The sequence below is a fragment of the Bison bison genome, unplaced genomic scaffold (assembly GCF_000754665.1).
Source record: "Bison bison bison isolate TAMUID 2011002044 unplaced genomic scaffold, Bison_UMD1.0 scf7180017858151, whole genome shotgun sequence".
In the NCBI taxonomy this organism is placed as follows: Eukaryota; Metazoa; Chordata; class Mammalia; order Artiodactyla; family Bovidae; genus Bison; species Bison bison.
This window is the reverse complement of record NW_011488724.1, coordinates 104993-109768: the sequence shown is the minus strand read 5'-3', so window position 1 is coordinate 109768 and position 4776 is coordinate 104993. Positions and strand designations below refer to the sequence as shown.

At 43.2% G+C, this 4776-nt stretch overlaps 1 protein-coding gene across 2 annotated transcripts in view; it reads right to left on the bottom strand.

Moving 5' to 3' along the window:
* Positions 1-4776, bottom strand: part of LOC105004758 (F-box only protein 42-like) — a 69303-nt gene that overhangs the window by 40962 nt on the left and 23565 nt on the right. Inside the window, exon 1 of one of the 2 annotated variants that reach the window (XM_010862493.1) lies at positions 4673-4776. The exons of the other annotated variant lie outside the window; for it this stretch is intronic. The gene's annotated coding sequence lies outside the window, so the exon portion shown is untranslated. The remainder of the gene's footprint in view (positions 1-4672) is intronic. 2 annotated transcript variants of the gene reach the window in all.

The following is a 4776-nucleotide window of genomic DNA, read 5'->3' as shown; positions in this document are numbered from 1 at the left end:
TTGCCAACAAAGGTTCGTCTAGTCAAGGCTATGGTTTTTCCAGTGGTCATGTATGGATGTGAGAGTTGGACTGTGAAGAAGGCTGAGCACCGAAGAACTGATGCTTTTGAACTGTGGTGTTGGAGAAGACTCTTGAGAGTCCCTTGGACTGCAAGGAGATCCAACCAGTCCATTCTGAAGGAGATCAGCCCTGGGATTTCTTTGCAAGGAATGATGCTGAAGCTGAAACTCCAGTCCTTTGGCCACCTCATGTGAAGAGTTGACTCACTGGAAAAGACTCTGATGCTGGGAGGGATTGGGGGCAGGAGGAGAAGGGGATGACAGAGGATGAGATGGCTGGATGGCATCACTGACTCGATGGACGTGAGTCTCAGTGAACTCCGGGAGCTGGTGATGGACAGGGAGGCCTGGCGTGCTGCGATTCATGGAGTCGCAAAGAGTTGGACACGACTGAGCGACTAAATTGAACTGAACAGAGAATTATATTCCAAAATTCCATTATGATTTATGAAACACGCTTAGAAGAGAGAACTACATTTACCGGGGGAGAAAAAAGGTGGGGAGAGGTAAGGAAGACTGACAAATCAAAATTTGAAGGACCCACAGGAAAGTAAGGAAGAGAGCAGTGTGCTTGATTTTGACTAGACCAAAGGGTCTATTTGGAAAGACGTCATTACGTATCTCAAAGCAAAAGGTAAGAGAGCAGTCCTTAGAACAGACCGCAAACAACACTGCTGGACCAACCAAGGAAAGCTTTAAAATAAACACTGAGCTAGAAGGATAAACTCCCATTTCCCCTTGATCTAACCAGCAGATGGGAGAGGAGACACTTAGTAAAACTGTACTGATCAACTTAAAATTAACATCAACCTTTCTCCAAACAATGCACCAAGAGGTTCATTCTGGAAAAAAAAAATTTCTTGTTCTCTATATAGTAACATGAAGCAAACATTTAAGTGAGACGAATAAAGGAAACAGATTTTGGGGAGTATGCCATACTAAGGAATTCCTTAAGACAGCTGAAATAAAATTATCCTAAATATGAAATATTCTAAGAGAATATTAGTAGCTAAAACTAAAACTTGTTTGCCTTTAAAGAAATTGTATGAACTACCTGAAATCTATGTATTCAATATAACTAGGAAACAAGAGAAAACATGTTACTGTCTAAGCCAAGATACTGTCCAGAGTAGTAAAATTTTACAAATAACTATTGCTTTATATAATATCTGTACATTTATCAGATTTAGGAATTTAAAAAACATTAAAGTACAAGATACTTCCACTTTTGAAGGAAAACAGAACAGAAACATTGGGAAAAAATTAAATGCCTAGGAGAAAACTTTAGAAATTAAAAAGTAGAAACTTAATACAGGAAGAATCAGAACTCAGAGCAAATTTGCCTTCTGATCCATACGTGAGTAAGGAAACACAAAATTAAGCTTCCCAAGAGTACCACTAAGTCATAATTTCACAAGACATTTAGAAGAATGTCACAAGAAACTATTTTTAAAGTAAGCCACAGTGTTACGAGTTTAATACTGGGCAATTTTAAAATGACTTGTCTACCTTTCTACACGTAAGCTAGAAAAATGAACACACCACCTTCACTTTCCTGTCAACCACGACCCGAAGCACCCGTTTTCAGTTAAGGTACAGATAGTGCGTGTCCAACACTGCACCACTTACAGATGCCGCTCATTCAAACATCTGTAGAATTTCTGCAGTGTGGGCAACAGCACGCTACATTGATTATAAAATACCACAGCACTAAGACGAGAAAACTGTACCGAAGAGAAGTTCAAGATCAGAGATGCTAAGCAACCTCAATCTATGTAAACAGATTTTACAAAACAGTTTAGTAGAGTCTGGCTTAAGCTGTTAGCTTCACTTCAAAAGGAGAAGGACGTTCTTGCTTTATTTATTATTGGGAAAAGAGACAGTATTAATAATCACTAATAGTCAACATTCTAAGGGACAGACAACTAAACATTGATTAAGTGTGATCAAATTAAAATCATAGTCCTGCATGTGCCCGTTTATAAAACAAAAACCAAAGCGTCATCCCTCTAAAGTTGTCACCACTTAGTAACCTGAGATATTTTAATTGCAGCTGCAATGTTTGTGTTTATCTCTTGTGCATGTGACTCACTCTCAAAAAGGTTCTCCCAAGCCTCTGGTGGATTTCTGAGGATGCAGAAACCATAACTGGGGCTCACTGTGTGGGAAGTGTCAGAACAGTGAATGAATAAAAGAGGAAAAGAACTCATGACAGAATTATTTTCTAAGTTTTTATAAAAAGCAGGTTGCTCACAAAAGGGATATTTTCCTGCAGAATAACAGGAAAGGCTGGGGAAAGCCACCCTGGCTCTGAGACTTTCTCACTCCCTTGGTTGGATTCAGTGCATTTTTCACACTGCGGCGTATTTAACTCATTTCTTAGACTGGCTCCCAGACCATGTTGCGAGCAACTTCAGACCAAAAGCTGTCTTGTCTTAGAATCATCAGGACCCACTTCCCAGATTGTCCAGCACAGAGAAGGCCCTCAACATGCATCTTCATAAAACTGATCACTGAATAACCAATTTTACATTTGCCTTCTATTTTACAAAGCATTTTCACAAACACTGTTGTTTCACATAACAATCTTGTGAAGTGAGAAGGGCGTAATTTAAACGAATGGCTTCTGGTTTCATACAGACTGACTAAAACAAACCTGAAATCACAAAGACAATCGTGTATTTTTGTTCATCTCTGGAGTAACTTCTGGGGACTTCAATATTCTTGTAAAACCTAGAGGCTGGGCTAGCATTTTCACAGTATGTAGCAATTACACGGCTCTGAGTCTTACAGGAGGGTTTTAACTTTATAAAGCAGTTTTAGAGAAGGCTCTTCCAGAAATCAGACACTTGAGAAGCATTCTAAGCGATTTTTCCTGATCCTACTTTTCTGTGACTCTGAGAAGAAACTGCAAAAGGCAAAATGCTGGAGAGTGAATGATGTCATGGATGTCCTGAAGTTGCATCAATACCTGATGATGATTTAGCACAACAACCCAACACAGCGCGCCAAGAAGTGCAGTGCCAAACCACCAGGACGTTTCCTGCATTAATCTCCTGACTCTTTATTAGCACATTGATACACAGAGCGGCTCTCCAACTTTCTAAAACAGAGAAGTTGCTGGTTTAGGTTCATGTCCTTAGCAAAGGCACTGAGAGAATCTACAAATCCCTATGGAAGAGGCTCTAAGAGGAAAAAAGGCCCCCAAATTAACTAACATTAAACAGTGGTTCTTCTAACAATTAAAAGCTCCTGAAACAGACTGAAAACCCACGGATCGATATAGATAAGAGTAATACTTATACCAGGCTTGTCAAAAGCTAACAGTTATAGGATATAAAAGGACATCATGCAACAGAAAGGAAACCAGTTTATATACACGCATACACTCAAAATGAGGGATCTGAAACAGGGCATCACAATGCCCAGTAAAAGCTGCAGACTAAATCTTAAATGCTCACCTCTGAACGATGCTATTTCCTCTCAGATTTTCTTGTCCCTTTAAACCCATGTCATCCTTCTTAAGCACTAGTTGAACAAATATAAGTTACAAAAGGTATCTGGCGTGTCCAAGCCAAGGCTATGGCCTCAACAATTTCCCACAGAACAACTGCAACTGAAGCCATCATTCCTCAAGGAAGAAACCGCAAGGCTTCACACTGGCTTCTCTACTAGAGAAACAAAATCGAAGTCTCCACATTAGCATCTGAACAACAGCAACAAAAGTTGTTCTCAAGAAGGCTAAGAACAGCACAACGTCAGGCCAGCAACCGAGAACGGGTAATGCGTTCTGGGCAACTGGAACCAACCACAGGAAAAGTCCAAAGACTATGGCAATTAAGAAATAAAGCTTTTATTCTCCTAATAAAATTCAGAGACCAGTAGACAAAAGCAATTAGGTATCGAAATCTTAACAATCCAAAGGTTTCAAAGGAACGAGGGCTTCATTAGCACCGAAGTTACTCTGCGGAGACTATCAAGATCTTACAACTGTTTTTTCTTCGTTTACAAATTGGTTCCCACCCTCCACGGTTCCCTTTGCACAAACAATTCTCGCCAGAAGCCTTCCACTGTCACAACGTGGGCTGCTGTCTTAATCAAGGAGATCCGCAGTTCCTACTTCGCTGGGGGAACACTCAAAAAGCTAAAAGGGTAGGAAAGGTTGCTTGTGTTTCATTTTTTAAAACCAATTCCAAAATCTTCCTTTTGCAGCTGCAGCTTCAGAGATGCTGGCTCCTGGCCGCAGCCCTAATTTTGGAGAGCACCGGACTCCGGCGCCTCCCGAGGCGTTAAAGATTTGGGGGCGGGGTGGAAGGTGATCTGACACCTCAAAGCCATCCTTACCCCGGTCACACACCCTTCGTGGCCCCGGTGGGGGGACGAAAACCGCCGTGCTAGAGGGCAGAGGCCGGGTTCGCCTATCCCAGAGGCTGCCTGGAAAAGGGCTCTCCTGCCTGCCTCACCCGGAGATGCCGAGGAAGACTAAGGCGAGGCCCCCAGGCCAGCCGGCACCGACCCCCGCGCGGGGTCCACGGCCCGGGCCGGACCCAGCGCATAAAGGGCAGAAGGCGCCGGCTCCCAGCCGCGGCCCCGGGAGAGGAAGAGGCCTCACCTGACCTAGCCCGCGCCACGTTCTCGGGTACGCTCCGCTGGCGAAGGCGGTGAGGGAACCCGGGTCAGGACGCGCGCAGAGGCGCTGCGCCGCAGGCCGCGCCC